We start from the raw sequence: 21,465 nt of genomic DNA, 5'->3' as shown, positions 1-21,465 counted from the left end.
TTAGACATGCATGCTGTGTATCTGTACCACAGCAGTTGGTAAATTTTTACTTTCACTCCTTCACAGATGCACTGCCTCGGGGGCCAAACTGCAGATGACATATATAAAGCCACTAAAACTGTCGCAAATCAATTATTTTCAGGAAAATTTCAAATCTAACTGCAATATAATGGCCACCTCCATTCTCATCCGGAGTGAGAATAGTGCAGGCGAGTCTTGTGGCTATTCTCACCCGGTGCGCGTTCACCCTAACCACAGAATTCTACACCGTGATAACAGAAAAATTGTAGAATTCTGTGCCGTGAACAGACGTTCCATTACAACTGTAGCCTATTAAAAGCGTACAATTTTGTCTGTGGGCAGTTGAGAGAGGAGTAGCGCGAGAATTTCTGGGCAAAACAAAATGGCGACCCGCGTAGTTCGGCTCGATTCGAAAAGTTAAATAGCCGTAGCATCTTTGTAGACAACCAAATTAATTTACTTTTGTGTTTTAACATCATTTTTTAACTTTGTTTTGGTCAAATTGATCGTCCACACCGATAGACAGTATTCAGAAAGAGACAGAGAGAGAGAAGAGGGGAGGAGTTGATCTTGCGAGAACTTCCGGGCGGGTGAGAATAGCCACTTTCCAATATAATATCAAATTATAGGTTAAAACAGGGGGGCATCTTCCTGTAACCCCCCCTAGATTTTCTTTTACCTCAGGGGCAGGCCCTCCATGGACAACTGATAGCTGAGTGTGAGACGGGAGGGAAAGTAAAAAAATACCAAGCAGTCTTACTCTTACTTTTTGACATGCTTAAACAAGATACGGTTGGTGCCATACATTTTCTATTGGGTTGAAAATCTCATTTTGGGCTAAGCTATAATTTTTTAATGAAATATTTTCTTATCAGGTCATCTAGGACACCACGCAAGCAATGTGCTGTCCTTTGGACCTTGGAGTGAGCTATCGCCAATTTGAAAAATTATTGTACCGGTATGGTAATGGTATGTTTGTAGGTCTACTCTTTGTGTGTACTGATTGGTTTGATTGAATGGGAAAGAGAACTTTTTATTTGGTCTACTGCTTTTCCATCAGGTAAGTGATCAGCAAAGAAATGATACAGTTTTGTATTTTGGGCCTAATATTAGTTGTGCTGTGCATAATTTGTGTCGAGATGTTTATTTCCGGCACCATAATTTTGTCACAATGGTGAAATGTCAAAGCACTTTATTTAAATAAAGATAACAACTCGATGTCATGTTATTCTTTTTTTGCTTTGCCTGTCTGTTATTTTAGGTTGTTCTCTGTTTTGGATGTTTGCTTAAATAGATAGATATATATATATCTATATATATCTTTATTACAGGAATCACTGACATCTTGTCGTCTTCGAACCTCTGAATTCTCATTCCTCGAACTCTTTTTGTCCTTGGATCTGCCGCTGCAGCAACTCTATAAGGTTGTTGGGTTTGTTATGTGGATGTCGTCATTAAGTCATTAAGTCTGGTGTAGTTGTTGCTTGCTGATCCATTTTATATTGAACGTGGCACAGAAAATTTATGCCCACGTTGTTGGGAGGAATCAGATCCCAAATGGGTGTCGTACTTCCATAGAGTAGCCTACCATATGATAGAGTCAGAGTAGACTGAAAAATTTAGTAAAATATGAAAAATTGAGCGCAATTTAACAGTAATTAGTTTTAGACTGCCAGTGCATCCTACTGTCAGCTGCCACAACATGTACCTGTTCTCAAAATTAAGTTGGCTCTAAATCATTTTGTCGAAGTACCATCACATATTCTGTGAAATTTATAAACTTACTCTTTAACTTGTAAAATTTGTAAACTGTTTGAGGAATTATACAGTAGAATGCCTCGTGCTGATTCCTAGATGATGATTTAATTGATACAATGTTTGCAAGGGCAAACCAATTGTTGAACCGTGCAATTTTTAACGAATGTTCTGCAGAACAGGGTTATGGTTTCATGGGATTCACCATATGTTCATAATGTGACATGATATGAAGTTCATGATCGTTTTCTTCCTTGGTGAAAGGACACCTTAAGTCTCACACTCACAGAAGTGTACGGTAGTGACTGTGCTGCTGCAAGGTACCGACTGGGAGTCACAAACTGTGTGGCCAAGTTTGCAACATGAGGCAGTTGCTGGTGTTTCTTCTTGGTTTCGGCGTTCTTCACCGTACTTCTCTCCATTTCAAAAGGTCTGACACATGATGCTTTGAAACGTATCAAATGGAGTTTGTGTTTTTGGACATGGACAGAAACTTTAATCTTTAGTGTTAAAAACAAGCAGTAAAAAAGTCTTGATTAGTTTTCGAGAGTTGGCTTCAAACCATAACTATCATCACAGCTCACTGCTTGATGAAATTGTAAGCTTGAAATTGTTTATGTTTTTAGGCTTCTAGTGAATAAGCTTTCATGATCATTACTGCAGTTGTTCATGGAATGAAAGTCTCAAAAAAATTGTTTTTCTTTGATAACTAGGCAGATTTTATTTTGATTTAAATGCCACAATATAGTCCACTCTATAGGTCATAACGTTAAAGGAAGATAAGGTCATTTAATTTCAAAATATTAACTGTACGAGGGACCTCTACAGAGGTTACTGGTATTGTTGACCATTAGTATATTGCTACGTGTCCCTGTTCCATGACTGTCTTTCAGATACTGCACTGAAGCGGACTTGTACTCCTGCAGTTTTTCTCTTGTCCTTTGACTGGCGCTCTCTTTTGATAACGTAGGCCTACACAATGATTGAAATGTAGCTGCTATAGAGTGATGAGCTCTTCTACCAGTTAAGAACACAAAGTCGACTGCCTGACTGCTGCTATGCGCCCAACTGTAAGCTGTGATTTGGGTTCAGAACTCTTGCTGATTTCGGTAGGTGCACAAAAAGTTTAAAAAGAAAAGTTAAAGCGCAGGGATCCAACAAACCAAACATGTTTCCTAAATATTCTTTTCTATGATGCAGATCTATGTAATTGTAATAATTTAGATCTAACTAGGACAAGCATGGGTTTGTGGAATGGTGTGCTTTTTTTTTTTCTAAGTTCTCTGAGCTTATTGGTTCTTTCTTGAAACATTGTGTATAAATAGTAGGCCTACAGACTGATACAAGGCAAAAGTTGAATTTGAAAGCTTTTGACAAGACTTTTGTGGAAATGTTGACAATTTAACTGAAACTGGTGTGTATACACATTTTAAAAAAAGAATTTGTTGGGCTTGGAGTTTGCAAAACTAAATATACAAATCACGAGAATGCTGTGGTTGAAATACTTCTTATATTATATCAGTTTTTTTCACTCATTTGTTGGAGCTATTTCTTCAAGTACTTGAAGTTGAAGTACCCAATAGTAACTGGGACCTAGTTTTGTACCGTAATTTCCCACTTAAATGGAGATGAACACATTTTTGGTTGACTTAATTACAGACCTGGTGCCACTAAGACTTTGCTCTCTTTCTTCACACTTCCAATTTCTGCTGATCTGTTTTTTCTGAGACCAAGAAACTGGACAAGTCCTGCACACATACATTCCCGTCATCAAAAAAAAACCCCGAAAGCGGCCGCGCTGACACACATATGGTGCCCCTGCTACGTGAGGTGCAATGTGATGGTAACAAAGTCCTAAGTAATAATGTGTTAGCTTTGATAATATTGTGTTGTAATTAGCAGTTACTTCACTTACTCGGATTTTAAAATAAAAGTCAAAAGGCATCTCTAGAAATATTCGCCAGTATTGATTTGTAGAAATTGTCTACCTAACGACTTATTGTAGTGGAGTACATATATTATAAGTTCAAGGAAGTTTTTGGGGTCAAACAGCAAGTAAACCAAAACGTTGATAATTTGATGACATTTGGGCAAACATTGTCCTATGATCAACTTTGTTGGGTGACATTTTTGACAGTAGTGATATGTGATAGCAAAATAATGCACAATATTGGCATTGTCATTTTGTATCGTACAGTTGTCGTGTGGTTACTGTATTCCATAGCAAAACCTTACACCACAGTGGTACATGCCACTTGGCTGGCACGATGTGGTGGACTGAGGACCAGCCAGTGGGCAAATGGAAACCTGTGTGATCATGGTCAAGAAGGATCTTTCCGTGTACTTAACTGTAATCCCATTTAATGTATAAAAAATATATATATATATATTATATTAAAGAATTTAAACGAAAGTACAGAGATTGAGAAAGCTATCAATCATTGGAATGGTGGAACCAGTTAGTTGGAGGTCTTTACCACAATAGTTCTTTTTAGTGTCAAACTGTAATGGACAACTGGCTATGACATAGAGCATTTACTTTACTGAAGTACCAGACACAAGACGCTGTATCGTAATGTTTTATTGATGTCCAGCTTTGAAAGATAGAGCTACATTTTAGTTTTGTACTTGTCAAAGCATTTAAGAAGCTTAAAGATCTTTTTTCAAACGGAATTCAAAATTGTCAAGATCATTACGGAAGACTTATTTCAGTGTCTGTATATTCTGGTTGATATAGCTCTAGACTCTTCCTCTACAGGTGATTGGGAAGCTATGTTTCTGGTCATCTCCAAAAGCCTGGTTGTTTTCCATCAGAGACTGAAGAGCTTCGTGTTGTAAGACCTGTAATTAGTGTTACATTGGTTTCCAAAAATCCTAAATGCACAGCTGTCTGCATTTCTGAATACTACTGTGGTCCTAATGTGGATAAAAGTGCTCAGTATTCTATAGTAAAAAAAATTTTCTTTACTACAGTGGAAACCTGATACAACAGGGATAGAGGGGCCAGAGAAAAAGTTCTGTTATAATATCAGACCCCAGTTAAATCAGAATGCAAAGGAAGTAAGCATTTGTGGACTAATCCAGCTGTATTTATTCATGGGTAGTTTCCACAGCCACAAGTACCCACGAAACAAGCTCTGCGCATGACCAGGACTGTTAGATTTGGCCATGCAGCAGGCCGCTTGTGTGCAGCTAGGCTTAGATCTAGATCGAAGTCTTCAGCACACCACAGCCCTCTCTGCGTGTGCTTGCAGTGACGTTGCTCTCTCTCTCTCTCACCGATTGGGCTCCGATGAGGCCCTGTTATTGCCGATAACTTTTATTACTTTTAATAGAGAGCAAGAGTATGAAAAAACGGGAATTAAAAAAATCCTTGTTTTTACCGGGCCTGTAAATATGGTTTCCACTGTAATTGAAAATACCGGTACCATTAGTTAACTTTAGTCTTCTATGACTTATTTCAGTTGAAATTGAAATTTATTCAGGAACATTAGCTGCACTTGCTGCTTTTTCGTGCACGACAGAAAACTCGGATTTAAATTTTAAAACGGGAAGTTGAAAGTAAACTTACGGTGTATAAGTTAATATTTTAAAATCTCTTTTTAACACTTTGCCGTCACTAGGCTCAATATAGTAAAAATAAAAACCCTTGCCATCACAAACATTTTGGGGGGAATCCAAAATTGAAAGAAACTGGGTGGTAAACATCGCCGATCGGCGTTTTGTGACGGGAGCGGAAGCTCTGCGATCTTGCCGATCGGCAAGATGTGACAGCAAAATGTTAAACTTAAACTCTTTTTAAGATTTGATAGCCTAGTCATTGTTACATGGAACTGTCACCAGACGAGTTTTGTGTTGCTGATTGTGGGAGCCTGTGAAACTTCTGAATTGTGACTCCTTGCTCCTGGAACTGTAGTGATGACCCTTTTTATCATTTGTTGTAGCCTACACAGTAGGCCTACTGTACCGTGCACATGTCTCAAGCGGGAGCTCCTGCATTTTCCAGGTTTCTTGGGGGATCCCTACAATTGCCTACATTACCATACTTCATTCTCACAGAGGAATCGGCCTTTTCTTGGATGGTCCAAGTCCTTTGGTTTTCTTCACATGGCCATCTTGTTAGTAGGTGATTTGATTTAAACTCTTAAAACATTACATTTTTAGATTTCCTATACGGTAGTAGGCTACTTGTAGTTAGTCAGTAGGCTGCTTAATCTGATCACAGAGTGGCATTGACATAAAAAATTTAAGAAACACAATAGTAAATGGTTTCAGTAATAAATTCTTAGATGATTTTATGATAGTTATGTATTTATATATGGTTGTAAAGCACATAGAGCATGCTCTTGAGCATGGATATAATGCGCTATATATATTAATATATATATATATAAATACAATTATTATTATTATTATAGTTCTTCAGACCAAAAAAACACAAAAAAACTAACCTTGTAGGCCTACTACTACTACTAAGAATTTTCATCTCATGTGTCAAATCTGGCACTATTCACTGGTAATTAACAGCTGGTTTATAAACAAGTATTTTGTAAATGGTACCGTAGAATTACCAGGGGTATTAATAAAAAAAATCCCTAAAACGTATTGTTTTCGATCCCTAAAACGTATTGTTTTCGCTTCTCATCATCAACGCTGGCTGCAGAGAGTTTAGTTTATCCATGACCAACCTAACTACAGTGTACTATCCAACAGCATTTTTTGTTTTTTTGGATTGAAGCTTTGTGAACTTACAAACAAGAAGTTACGGAAACACTACAACCCATCCATCCACCACATGGTGAAAACAACAACAGGGATTTCTTTTGACTGCTTTCCTTTTGCTTCTGATCGGAGATCCAGAGTGGTGACAAGCTGTAAACTGGGTGCTTCTGCGCTAACCAGGTACACATTTTACTTCTGGCTAGCTTTTTTACTTTAACTTCATTCATGATTGCTAATAACTTGACAAATCAATAAAATGTGCCTTGATCAGTATGTCATGCACACCACACAGTAGGCCTATACGTTTTATCGGTTTTAACTAGCCTCCTCAAAAAAAAAATTTTAATACAAAATTTCTGAAGAATTAGAGCAGTAACTAGTTTCTTGATGAAACTAAAGCAAATTGACTGCGGCCACTTGCAATTTTATTGTAATGGAATATTCTTTGATGCTGCAGACTTGGCTTCCGTAGAAGAATGACATGTAATGAATATGATCCATAGAAGGGGACATCACTCACAATATTTTCCCAATATATGGATACAAAATGTACAAGCATAAAATTAACTTTGGGCCTTCACAGCCAACTCAAAACATCTTTCAACAGTCTAGCACATGCAGAGTGAACGGATTTTTTTAGTCCTGAATTTTATGACGAGTAATGCTCATAAAAATTCTTAATATAATTATAATAAACAGAAAGATTTCTACGTTTGCCTATTTTGCGCTATGCATGCTACTATGCTAGACTGTTACTAGATCTATTACTAATATTACTTTACAATTACTGTATTTTTGTAACTTTGGTTAGGGTTACACACCAAAAGGAGCTTTACCACCAGAAGGTAAGCGTGGTCTGATAGGTCTGGGGTAATGTGGGGACAGAAAACGCTTTTTTGTCTTGGAGAAGCGAAAGTTGAAAGTCATCATTTGAGATGGAGGGGACAAACAGGATAGCTGGTAAACATTGGACTAACCCTTTTGCTGTTTGCTGCAAATTGTCTCCACTGAGATGAGAGAACAACACACTACTGGATCGTGTCGCGCCATCAAGGGCATCAAGGAGACTTCATGGCGTGCTTTCCACATGTGGTTGATTTTCAACTTCATGCTCAAGACAAGACGTTTTTTAAAATATATTTAGGGTTAAAGTTTTCTCTGATTCTGATGATGATTATGGTGGTACGATTCTTAAAAAAAAAAAAAGAAGAAAACACATGGAGCATTAAAAAAGATCACGCAGGAAGAGAAAGAAAAAAAAAAAAAAAACAGGGAAAAAAGAAGGCCCTGGCCACCAAAAAAAAAGGTTATAATTCCTGTGGACCTCCAAAAGAAAAAAGTCAGGGGAAAAAAGATTTGCCCCAAATTACCCCAAAAGTCAAAAGAACTGAGCCACATTGTTGTTAGAGCTATCCCCCCGCAAAAAAAAAAAGAATTAAAATAAAAAAAACGTAATGGCGAAAAAAAGAAAAAAAGGGGGTAACAATACCAAATTCTCTTCATTGTATGATTTTATTTTGTTTTTATTGCACTTTGAAGATATAATTTCGAGGTTTCAGGAGCAATTTAAAGTATTGCCATACAGTAGGCCCCTACTTCAACTTCAAGTCAAGTAGTGGAACATCAAATCAAACTTGGAACAGGCGGCCTTCATTTCTCTCACACACTGCAGTGATGGACCAACAGTACAGCTACCATACTGATAAATTTGATTCCTGTGGTAGCACATGGCATCTGTTGTTAATGGATGTGTTGCAAGTTTTGACTGCAGAAAAGTTTGAAAAATGCAGTGTTTTGGTGGGTAAAAATTTAAAATTTTGTAAATTAGCAGAGAAAAATTTGTTCGTTATTGTTACCGTACTTATTTGAGTCCATGCGTTTTTTAAACAGTCTCCAAGCCTTGCCTGAATCTTATTTTGTGAAAATGATTTCCAATCCCTTCAGAAAAAATATAATTTATGTTCTTTTACATCATGGGTAAAGTACAAAGTCAGGAAAAATACTATCCATGCATAGCAGATGTATTCTTTTTGAAGCAGTTCGTCGTATGGTATTTGATGAAAGATGGCCTACCCTGGAGTTGTGGCGTAAAAAATCGGAGAGGACAAAGTCCGTTTTTTTGTAACCTGCAGTTGACTGAAGTCACTAAAGTGTACAGCAAAATACTGCTCTAATTCAAAGGGAGAGTAATGGACCCAGCCAAATGCCCCTGGTGCATCTTTGGAGTGTAAGTATAAGTGAAGGGATGGATAGGTGCTCAGTGGCAAAGAGAGACAAGCTGCAACCTTTGGAGTGTGGAACATTGGACAGAGGCACATAAAAAATGCAAGCCGCATCAGTGACCTGACTTAGGACTCTTGATGACATGTTACAGATAGACTACAGAAACTGCTGCGACGGGAATCTGAAATTTTGTAGTGAGCAAAGATTGTTTTTCTGTATGATCCAATAATAAACATGCACGACCTGAACTGATTTTCTATTTCCCAAGAATTAATGTAAGCGTGCATTTTTGTTTTCCATCATTTGTTAAGATTACAGTAAAAATTAAGAATAAATGGTGTGTGTGCATTGTGGATGTGTTTTTTGTAAAAGTTTCTTCCTAAGGTATTCGATGGGGGAAAACACGTACTTTAAAAATGTGAAAGATTGTGTGGCGAAGAAAGATGGGCTTTTTGTAACTGCGTTTGACCAAAGTGGACCCTTGCCTAAGTGTCCGTGATGCACCTCTGGAGTGTGGAACGTTGGAAAAAGGTGCCACAGAGATGCAAGCCGCACCAGTGATTGAGGCTTAGCACCCTTGATGACATGTAACAGATAGACTACAGACACTGCTTGAAAAGGGATTCCCGATTTTCGCAGTAAGTTGAGATTGTTAGTGCCTATGATGCAATAATCATAGACAGGCACGACCTGAACTGATTTTCTATTCCCCAAGAAGTAAAGTAACCGTGCATTTTTCTTTTCCATCATTTGTTTTGATGAAAGTAAAAATAAGTATAAATGGTGTGTATGCATTGTGGATGTGTTTTTTGTAAAAGTTTCATCCTAAGGTATTTGATGAATGAAGACACGTTCACTAGAGATATAGAAAGATGAAGTGTGTGGTGAAGAAAGATGGGCTTTTTTTTTATCGACGTTTGACCAAATTGGACCCGTATTGCTCAACTCAAATGGAGTGTAGGGGAACTAGCCTATTGTCGGTGGAGTATGGAATATTGGAGAGGCGCAACAGAAATACAAGCCACACAAGTGACTGAGGCTTAGGACCCTTGATGACATGCTACAGATAGACTACAGACACTGCTAAGACAAGGATTCCCGATTTTCGTAGTGAGTTGAGATTGTTATTGCCTATGTTTTTCTTTTTCCCCACAATTAAAGTTAAAGTAAGCGTGCATTTTTGTTTTGCATCATTTGTAAAGATGAGAGTAAAAATAAGAATAAATGGCGTGTGTGCATTTTGGATGTGTTTTTTGTAAAAGTTTCTTCCTAAGGTATTCGATGGGGGAAGACACGTACATTAAAGATGTGAAAGATTGTGTGGCGAAGAAAGATGGGCTTTTTGTAACTGCGTTTGACCATAGCGGACCCTTGCCTAGTGTCCGTGATGCACCTCTGGAGTGTGGAACGTTGGAAAAAGGCGCCACAGAGATGCAAGCCGCACCAGTGATTGAGGCTTAGCACCCTTGATGACATGTTACAGATAGACTACAGACAATGCTTGAAAAAGGATTCCCGATTTTCGTAGTGAGTTGAGATTGTTAGTGCCTACGATGCAATAATCATAAACAGGCACGACCTGAACTGATTTTCTATTCCCCGAGAAGTAAAGTAACCGTGCATTTATCTTTTCCATCTTTTGTTAAGATGAAAGTAAAAATAATATAAATAGTGTGTATCCATTGTGGATGTGTTTTTTGTAAAAGTTTCATCCTAAGGTATTTGATGAATGAAGACACGTTCACTAGAGAGTGTGGCGAAGAAAGATGGGCCCTTTTGTCGACGTTTGACCAAAGTGGACACGTATTGCTCAACTCAAATGGAGTGTAGGGGAACTAGCCTATTGTCGGTGGAGTATGGAATATTGGAGAGAGGCAGAGCAGAAATACAAGCCACATAAGTGATTGAGGCTTAGGACCCTTGATGACATGCTACAGATAGACTACAGACACTGCTAAGACAAGGATTCCCGATTTTCGTAGTGAGTTGAGATTGTTATTGCCTATGTTTTTCTTTTTCCCCACAATTAAAGTTAAAGTAAGCGTGCATTTTTGTTTTTCATCATTTGTAAAGATGAGAGTAAAAATAAGAATAAATGGCGTGTGTGCATTTTGGATGTGTTTTTTGTAAAAGTTTCTTCCTAAGGTATTCGATGGGGGAAGACACGTACATTAAAGATGTGAAAGATTGTGTGGCGAAGAAAGATGGGCTTTTTGTAACTGCGTTTGACCATAGCGGACCCTTGCCTAGTGTCCGTGATGCACCTCTGGAGTGTGGAACGTTGGAAAAAGGCGCCACAGAGATGCAAGCCGCACCAGTGATTGAGGCTTAGCACCCTTGATGACATGTTACAGATAGACTACAGACAATGCTTGAAAAAGGATTCCCGATTTTCGTAGTGAGTTGAGATTGTTAGTGCCTACGATGCAATAATCATAAACAGGCACGACCTGAACTGATTTTCTATTCCCCGAGAAGTAAAGTAACCGTGCATTTTTCTTTTCCATCTTTTCTTAAGATGAAAGTAAAAATAAGTATAAATGGTGTGTATGCATTGGGGATGTGTTTTTTGGAAAAGTTTCATCCTAAGGTATTTGATGAATGAAGACACGTTCACTAGAGAGTGTGGCGAAGAAAGATGGGCCCTTTTGTCGACGTTTGACCAAAGTGGACACGTATTGCTCAACTCAAATGGAGTGTAGGGGAACTAGCCTATTGTCGGTGGAGTATGGAATATTGGAGAGAGGCAGAGCAGAAATACAAGCCACAAGTGACTGAGGCTTAGGACCCTTGATGACATGCTACAGATAGACTACAGACACTGCTAAGACAAGGATTCCCGATTTTCGTAGTGAGTTGAGATTGTTATTGCCTATGTTTTTCTTTTTCCCCACAATTAAAGTTAAAGTAAGCGTGCATTTTTGTTTTTCATCATTTGTAAAGATGAGAGTAAAAATAAGTATAAATGGCGTGTGTGCATTTTGGATGTGTTTTTTGTAAAAGTTTCTTCCTAAGGTATTCGATGGGGGAAGACACGTACATTAAAGATGTGAAAGATTGTGTGGCGAAGAAAGATGGGCTTTTTGTAACTGCGTTTGACCATAGCGGACCCTTGCCTAGTGTCCGTGATGCACCTCTGGAGTGTGGAACGTTGGAAAAAGGCGCCACAGAGATGCAAGCCGCACCAGTGATTGAGGCTTAGCACCCTTGATGACATGTTACAGATAGACTACAGACAATGCTTGAAAAAGGATTCCCGATTTTCGTAGTGAGTTGAGATTGTTAGTGCCTACGATGCAATAATCATAAACAGGCACGACCTGAACTGATTTTCTATTCCCCGAGAAGTAAAGTAACCGTGCATTTTTCTTTTCCATCTTTTCTTAAGATGAAAGTAAAAATAAGTATAAATGGTGTGTATGCATTGTGGATGTGTTTTTTGTAAAAGTTTCATCCTAAGGTATTTGATGAATGAAGACACGTTCACTAGAGAGTGTGGCGAAGAAAGATGGGCCCTTTTGTCGACGTTTGACCAAAGTGGACACGTATTGCTCAACTCAAATGGAGTGTAGGGGAACTAGCCTATTGTCGGTGGAGTATGGAATATTGGAGAGAGGCAGAGCAGAAATACAAGCCACATAAGTGATTGAGGCTTAGGACCCTTGATGACATGCTACAGATAGACTACAGACACTGCTAAGACAAGGATTCCCGATTTTCGTAGTGAGTTGAGATTGTTATTGCCTATGTTTTTCTTTTTCCCCACAATTAAAGTTAAAGTAAGCGTGCATTTTTGTTTTGCATCATTTGTAAAGATGAGAGTAAAAATAAGAATAAATGGCGTGTGTGCATTTTGGATGTGTTTTTTGTAAAAGTTTCTTCCTAAGGTATTCGATGGGGCAAGACACGTACATTAAAGATGTGAAAGATTGTGTGGCGAAGAAAGATGGGCTTTTTGTAACTGCGTTTGACCATAGCGGACCCTTGCCTAGTGTCCGTGATGCACCTCTGGAGTGTGGAACGTTGGAAAAAGGCGCCACAGAGATGCAAGCCGCACCAGTGATTGAGGCTTAGCACCCTTGATGACATGTTACAGATAGACTACAGACAATGCTTGAAAAAGGATTCCCGATTTTCGTAGTGAGTTGAGATTGTTAGTGCCTACGATGCAATAATCATAAACAGGCACGACCTGAACTGATTTTCTATTCCCCGAGAAGTAAAGTAACCGTGCATTTTTCTTTTCCATCTTTTCTTAAGATGAAAGTAAAAATAAGTATAAATGGTGTGTATGCATTGTGGATGTGTTTTTTGGAAAAGTTTCATCCTAAGGTATTTGATGAATGAAGACACGTTCACTAGAGAGTGTGGCGAAGAAAGATGGGCCCTTTTGTCGACGTTTGACCAAAGTGGACACGTATTGCTCAACTCAAATGGAGTGTAGGGGAACTAGCCTATTGTCGGTGGAGTATGGAATATTGGAGAGAGGCAGAGCAGAAATACAAGCCACACAAGTGACTGAGGCTTAGGACCCTTGATGACATGCTACAGATAGACTACAGACACTGCTAAGACAAGGATTCCCGATTTTCGTAGTGAGTTGAGATTGTTATTGCCTATGTTTTTCTTTTTCCCCACAATTAAAGTTAAAGTAAGCGTGCATTTTTGTTTTGCATCATTTGTAAAGATGAGAGTAAAAATAAGAATAAATGGCGTGTGTGCATTTTGGATGTGTTTTTTGTAAAAGTTTCTTCCTAAGGTATTCGATGGGGGAAGACACGTACATTAAAGATGTGAAAGATTGTGTGGCGAAGAAAGATGGGCTTTTTGTAACTGCGTTTGACCATAGCGGACCCTTGCCTAGTGTCCGTGATGCACCTCTGGAGTGTGGAACGTTGGAAAAAGGCGCCACAGAGATGCAAGCCGCACCAGTGATTGAGGCTTAGCACCCTTGATGACATGTTACAGATAGACTACAGACAATGCTTGAAAAAGGATTCCCGATTTTCGTAGTGAGTTGAGATTGTTAGTGCCTACGATGCAATAATCATAAACAGGCACGACCTGAACTGATTTTCTATTCCCCGAGAAGTAAAGTAACCGTGCATTTTTCTTTTCCATCTTTTCTTAAGATGAAAGTAAAAATAAGTATAAATGGTGTGTATGCATTGTGGATGTGTTTTTTGTAAAAGTTTCATCCTAAGGTATTTGATGAATGAAGACACGTTCACTAGAGAGTGTGGCGAAGAAAGATGGGCCCTTTTGTCGACGTTTGACCAAAGTGGACACGTATTGCTCAACTCAAATGGAGTGTAGGGGAACTAGCCTATTGTCGGTGGAGTATGGAATATTGGAGAGAGGCAGAGCAGAAATACAAGCCACACAAGTGACTGAGGCTTAGGACCCTTGATGACATGCTACAGATAGACTACAGACACTGCTAAGACAAGGATTCCCGATATTCGTAGTGAGTTGAGATTGTTATTGCCTATGTTTTTCTTTTTCCCCACAATTAAAGTAAGCGTGCATTTTTCTTTTCATCATTTGTAAAGGTGAGAGTAAAAATAAGTATAAATGGCATGTGTGCATTTTGGATGTGTTTTTTGTAAAAGTTTCTTCCTAAGGTATTCGATGGGGCAAGACACGTACATTAAAGATGTGAAAGATTGTGTGGCGAAGAAAGATGGGCTTTTTGTAACTGCGTTTGACCATAGCGGACCCTTGCCTAGTGTCCGTGATGCACCTCTGGAGTGTGGAACGTTGGAAAAAGGCGCCACAGAGATGCAAGCCGCACCAGTGATTGAGGCTTAGCACCCTTGATGACATGTTACAGATAGACTACAGACAATGCTTGAAAAAGGATTCCCGATTTTCGTAGTGAGTTGAGATTGTTAGTGCCTACGATGCAATAATCATAAACAGGCACGACCTGAACTGATTTTCTATTCCCCAAGAAGTAAAGTAACCGTGCATTTTTCTTTTCCATCTTTTCTTAAGATGAAAGTAAAAATAAGTATATATGGTGTGTATGCATTGTGGATGTGTTTTTTTTAAAATTTCATCCTAAGGTATTTGATGAATGAAGACACGTTCACTAGAGAGTGTGGCGAAGAAAGATGGGCCCTTTTGTCGACGTTTGACCAAAGTGGACACGTATTGCTCAACTCAAATGGAGTGTAGGGGAACTAGCCTATTGTCGGTGGAGTATGGAATATTGGAGAGAGGCAGAGCAGAAATACAAGCCACACAAGTGACTGAGGCTTAGGACCCTTGATGACATGCTACAGATAGACTACAGACACTGCTAAGACAAGGATTCCCGATATTCGTAGTGAGTTGAGATTGTTATTGCCTATGTTTTTCTTTTTCCCCACAATTAAAGTAAGCGTGCATTTTTCTTTTCATCATTTGTAAAGGTGAGAGTAAAAATAAGTATAAATGGCATGTGTGCATTTTGGATGTGTTTTTTGTAAAAGTTTCTTCCTAAGGTATTCGATGGGGCAAGACACGTACATTAAAGATGTGAAAGATTGTGTGGCGAAGAAAGATGGGCTTTTTGTAACTGCGTTTGACCATAGCGGACCCTTGCCTAGTGTCCGTGATGCACCTCTGGAGTGTGGAACGTTGGAAAAAGGCGCCACAGAGATGCAAGCCGCACCAGTGATTGAGGCTTAGCACCCTTGATGACATGTTACAGATAGACTACAGACAATGCTTGAAAAAGGATTCCCGATTTTCGTAGTGAGTTGAGATTGTTAGTGCCTACGATGCAATAATCATAAACAGGCACGACCTGAACTGATTTTCTATTCCCCAAGAAGTAAAGTAACCGTGCATTTTTCTTTTCCATCTTTTCTTAAGATGAAAGTAAAAATAAGTATAAATGGTGTGTATGCATTGTGGATGTGTTTTTTGGAAAAGTTTCATCCTAAGGTATTTGATGAATGAAGACACGTTCACTAGAGAGTGTGGCGAAGAAAGATGGGCCCTTTTGTCGACGTTTGACCAAAGTGGACACGTATTGCTCAACTCAAATGGAGTGTAGGGGAACTAGCCTATTGTCGGTGGAGTATGGAATATTGGAGAGAGGCAGAGCAGAAATACAAGCCACACAAGTGACTGAGGCTTAGGACCCTTGATGACATGCTACAGATAGACTACAGACACTGCTAAGACAAGGATTCCCGATATTCGTAGTGAGTTGAGATTGTTATTGCCTATGTTTTTCTTTTTCCCCACAATTAAAGTTAAAGTAAGCGTGCATTTTTGTTTTGCATCATTTGTAAAGATGAGAGTAAAAATAAGAATAAATGGCGTGTGTGCATTTTGGATGTGTTTTTTGTAAAAGTTTCTTCCTAAGGTATTCGATGGGGGAAGACACGTACATTAAAGATGTGAAAGATTGTGTGGCGAAGAAAGATGGGCTTTTTGTAACTGCGTTTGACCATAGCGGACCCTTGCCTAGTGTCCGTGATGCACCTCTGGAGTGTGGAACGTTGGAAAAAGGCGCCACAGAGATGCAAGCCGCACCAGTGATTGAGGCTTAGCACCCTTGATGACATGTTACAGATAGACTACAGACAATGCTTGAAAAAGGATTCCCGATTTTCGTAGTGAGTTGAGATTGTTAGTGCCTACGATGCAATAATCATAAACAGGCACGACCTGAACTGATTTTCTATTCCCCAAGAAGTAAAGTAACCGTGCATTTTTCTTTTCCATCTTTTCTTAAGATGAAAGTAAAAATAAGTATAAATGGTGTGTATGCATTGTGGATGTGTTTTTTGTAAAAGTTTCATCCTAAGGTATTTGATGAATGAAGACACGTTCACTAGAGAGTGTGGCGAAGAAAGATGGGCCCTTTTGTCGACGTTTGACCAAAGTGGACACGTATTGCTCAACTCAAATGGAGTGTAGGGGAACTAGCCTATTGTCGGTGGAGTATGGAATATTGGAGAGAGGCAGAGCAGAAATACAAGCCACACAAGTGACTGAGGCTTAGGACCCTTGATGACATGCTACAGATAGACTACAGACACTGCTAAGACAAGGATTCCCGATATTCGTAGTGAGTTGAGATTGTTATTGCCTATGTTTTTCTTTTTCCCCACAATTAAAGTAAGCGTGCATTTTTCTTTTCATCATTTGTAAAGGTGAGAGTAAAAATAAGTATAAATGGCATGTGTGCATTTTGGATGTGTTTTTTGTAAAAGTTTCTTCCTAAGGTATTCGATGGGGCAAGACACGTACATTAAAGATGTGAAAGATTGTGTGGCGAAGAAAGATGGGCTTTTTGTAACTGCGTTTGACCATAGCGGACCCTTGCCTAGTGTCCGTGATGCACCTCTGGAGTGTGGAACGTTGGAAAAAGGCGCCACAGAGATGCAAGCCGCACCAGTGATTGAGGCTTAGCACCCTTGATGACATGTTACAGATAGACTACAGACAATGCTTGAAAAAGGATTCCCGATTTTCGTAGTGAGTTGAGATTGTTAGTGCCTACGATGCAATAATCATAAACAGGCACGACCTGAACTGATTTTCTATTCCCCAAGAAGTAAAGTAACCGTGCATTTTTCTTTTCCATCTTTTCTTAAGATGAAAGTAAAAATAAGTATATATGGTGTGTATGCATTGTGGATGTGTTTTTTTTTTAATTTCATCCTAAGGTATTTGATGAATGAAGACACGTTCACTAGAGAGTGTGGCGAAGAAAGATGGGCCCTTTTGTCGACGTTTGACCAAAGTGGACACGTATTGCTCAACTCAAATGGAGTGTAGGGGAACTAGCCTATTGTCGGTGGAGTATGGAATATTGGAGAGAGGCAGAGCAGAAATACAAGCCACATAAGTGATTGAGGCTTAGGACCCTTGATGACATGCTACAGATAGACTACAGACACTGCTAAGACAAGGATTCCCGATATTCGTAGTGAGTTGAGATTGTTATTGCCTATGTTTTTCTTTTTCCCCACAATTAAAGTTAAAGTAAGCGTGCATTTTTGTTTTGCATCATTTGTAAAGATGAGAGTAAAAATAAGAATAAATGGCGTGTGTGCATTTTGGATGTGTTTTTTGTAAAAGTTTCTTCCTAAGGTATTCGATGGGGGAAGACACGTACATTAAAGATGTGAAAGATTGTGTGGCGAAGAAAGATGGGCTTTTTGTAACTGCGTTTGACCATAGCGGACCCTTGCCTAGTGTCCGTGATGCACCTCTGGAGTGTGGAACGTTGGAAAAAGGCGCCACAGAGATGCAAGCCGCACCAGTGATTGAGGCTTAGCACCCTTGATGACATGTTACAGATAGACTACAGACAATGCTTGAAAAAGGATTCCCGATTTTCGTAGTGAGTTGAGATTGTTAGTGCCTACGATGCAATAATCATAAACAGGCACGACCTGAACTGATTTTCTATTCCCCAAGAAGTAAAGTAACCGTGCATTTTTCTTTTCCATCTTTTCTTAAGATGAAAGTAAAAATAAGTATATATGGTGTGTATGCATTGTGGATGTGTTTTTTTTTAAATTTCATCCTAAGGTATTTGATGAATGAAGACACGTTCACTAGAGAGTGTGGCGAAGAAAGATGGGCCCTTTTGTCGACGTTTGACCAAAGTGGACACGTATTGCTCAACTCAAATGGAGTGTAGGGGAACTAGCCTATTGTCGGTGGAGTATGGAATATTGGAGAGAGGCAGAGCAGAAATACAAGCCACACAAGTGACTGAGGCTTAGGACCCTTGATGACATGCTACAGATAGACTACAGACACTGCTAAGACAAGGATTCCCGATATTCGTAGTGAGTTGAGATTGTTATTGCCTATGTTTTTCTTTTTCCCCACAATTAAAGTAAGCGTGCATTTTTCTTTTCATCATTTGTAAAGGTGAGAGTAAAAATAAGTATAAATGGCATGTGTGCATTTTGGATGTGTTTTTTGTAAAAGTTTCTTCCTAAGGTATTCGATGGGGCAAGACACGTACATTAAAGATGTGAAAGATTGTGTGGCGAAGAAAGATGGGCTTTTTGTAACTGCGTTTGACCATAGCGGACCCTTGCCTAGTGTCCGTGATGCACCTCTGGAGTGTGGAACGTTGGAAAAAGGCGCCACAGAGATGCAAGCCGCACCAGTGATTGAGGCTTAGCACCCTTGATGACATGTTACAGATAGACTACAGACAATGCTTGAAAAAGGATTCCCGATTTTCGTAGTGAGTTGAGATTGTTAGTGCCTACGATGCAATAATCATAAACAGGCACGACCTGAACTGATTTTCTATTCCCCAAGAAGTAAAGTAACCGTGCATTTTTCTTTTCCATCTTTTCTTAAGATGAAAGTAAAAATAAGTATATATGGTGTGTATGCATTGTGGATGTGTTTTTTTTTTAATTTCATCCTAAGGTATTTGATGAATGAAGACACGTTCACTAGAGAGTGTGGCGAAGAAAGATGGGCCCTTTTGTCGACGTTTGACCAAAGTGGACACGTATTGCTCAACTCAAATGGAGTGTAGGGGAACTAGCCTATTGTCGGTGGAGTATGGAATATTGGAGAGAGGCAGAGCAGAAATACAAGCCACACAAGTGACTGAGGCTTAGGACCCTTGATGACATGCTACAGATAGACTACAGACACTGCTAAGACAAGGATTCCCGATTTTCGTAGTGAGTTGAGATTGTTATTGCCTATGTTTTTCTTTTTCCCCACAATTAAAGTTAAAGTAAGCGTGCATTTTTGTTTTGCATCATTTGTAAAGATGAGAGTAAAAATAAGAATAAATGGCGTGTGTGCATTTTGGATGTGTTTTTTGTAAAAGTTTCTTCCTAAGGTATTCGATGGGGCAAGACACGTACATTAAAGATGTGAAAGATTGTGTGGCGAAGAAAGATGGGCTTTTTGTAACTGCGTTTGACCATAGCGGACCCTTGCCTAGTGTCCGTGATGCACCTCTGGAGTGTGGAACGTTGGAAAAAGGCGCCACAGAGATGCAAGCCGCACCAGTGATTGAGGCTTAGCACCCTTGATGACATGTTACAGATAGACTACAGACAATGCTTGAAAAAGGATTCCCGATTTTCGTAGTGAGTTGAGATTGTTAGTGCCTACGATGCAATAATCATAAACAGGCACGACCTGAACTGATTTTCTATTCCCCAAGAAGTAAAGTAACCGTGCATTTTTCTTTTCCATCTTTTCTTAAGATGAAAGTAAAAATAAGTATATATGGTGTGTATGCATTGTGGATGTGTTTTTTTTTAAATTTCATCCTAAGGTATTTGATGAATGAAGACACGTTCACTAGAGAGTGTGGCGAAGAAAGATGGGCCCTTTTGTCGACGTTTGACCAAAGTGGACACGTATTGCTCAACTCAAATGGAGTGTAGGGGAACTAGCCTATTGTCGGTGGAGTATGGAATATTGGAGAGAGGCAGAGCAGAAATACAAGCCACACAAGTGACTGAGGCTTAGGACCCTTGATGACATGCTACAGATAGACTACAGACACTGCTAAGACAAGGATTCCCGATTTTCGTAGTGAGTTGAGATTGTTATTGCCTATGTTTTTCTTTTTCCCCACAATTAAAGTAAGCGTGCATTTTTCTTTTCATCATTTGTAAAGGTGAGAGTAAAAATAAGTATAAATGGCATGTGTGCATTTTGGATGTGTTTTTTGTAAAAGTTTCTTCCTAAGGTATTCGATGGGGCAAGACACGTACATTAAAGATGTGAAAGATTGTGTGGCGAAGAAAGATGGGCTTTTTGTAACTGCGTTTGACCATAACGGACCCTTGCCTAGTGTCCGTGATGCACCTCTGGAGTGTGGAACGTTGGAAAAAGGCGCCACAGAGATGCAAGCCGCACCAGTGATTGAGGCTTAGCACCCTTGATGACATGTTACAGATAGACTACAGACAATGCTTGAAAAAGGATTCCCGATTTTCGTAGTGAGTTGAGATTGTTAGTGCCTACGATGCAATAATCATAAACAGGCACGACCTGAACTGATTTTCTATTCCCCGAGAAGTAAAGTAACCGTGCATTTTTCTTTTCCATCTTTTCTTAAGATGAAAGTAAAAATAAGTATAAATGGTGTGTATGCATTGTGGATGTGTTTTTTGTAAAAGTTTCATCCTAAGGTATTTGATGAATGAAGACACGTTCACTAGAGAGTGTGGCGAAGAAAGATGGGCCCTTTTGTCGACGTTTGACCAAAGTGGACACGTATTGCTCAACTCAAATGGAGTGTAGGGGAACTAGCCTATTGTCGGTGGAGTATGGAATATTGGAGAGAGGCAGAGCAGAAATACAAGCCACATAAGTGATTGAGGCTTAGGACCCTTGATGACATGCTACAGATAGACTACAGACACTGCTAAGACAAGGATTCCCGATTTTCGTAGTGAGTTGAGATTGTTATTGCCTATGTTTTTCTTTTTCCCCACAATTAAAGTTAAAGTAAGCGTGCATTTTTGTTTTGCATCATTTGTAAAGATGAGAGTAAAAATAAGAATAAATGGCGTGTGTGCATTTTGGATGTGTTTTTTGTAAAAGTTTCTTCCTAAGGTATTCGATGGGGGAAGACACGTACATTAAAGATGTGAAAGATTGTGTGGCGAAGAAAGATGGGCTTTTTGTAACTGCGTTTGACCATAGCGGACCCTTGCCTAGTGTCCGTGATGCACCTCTGGAGTGTGGAACGTTGGAAAAAGGCGCCACAGAGATGCAAGCCGCACCAGTGAT

The 21,465-nt window shown here is 39.3% G+C and overlaps 1 long non-coding RNA gene across 1 annotated transcript; it reads left to right on the top strand.

Moving 5' to 3' along the window:
* Positions 1-6,233: 6,233 nt before the first annotated feature.
* Positions 6,234-10,744, top strand: LOC118477736. The gene is made up of 2 exons (XR_004858576.1): positions 6,234-9,551; positions 10,440-10,744. It is a non-coding gene; the product is annotated as an uncharacterized LOC118477736 (long non-coding RNA).
* The last annotated feature ends 10,721 nt before the right edge of the window (positions 10,745-21,465 follow it).

This window comes from Aplysia californica, unplaced genomic scaffold (genome assembly GCF_000002075.1).
Source record: "Aplysia californica isolate F4 #8 unplaced genomic scaffold, AplCal3.0 scaffold00199, whole genome shotgun sequence".
Taxonomy (NCBI): Eukaryota; Metazoa; Mollusca; class Gastropoda; order Aplysiida; family Aplysiidae; genus Aplysia; species Aplysia californica.
This window is presented reverse-complemented; position numbering and strand designations above follow the sequence as displayed.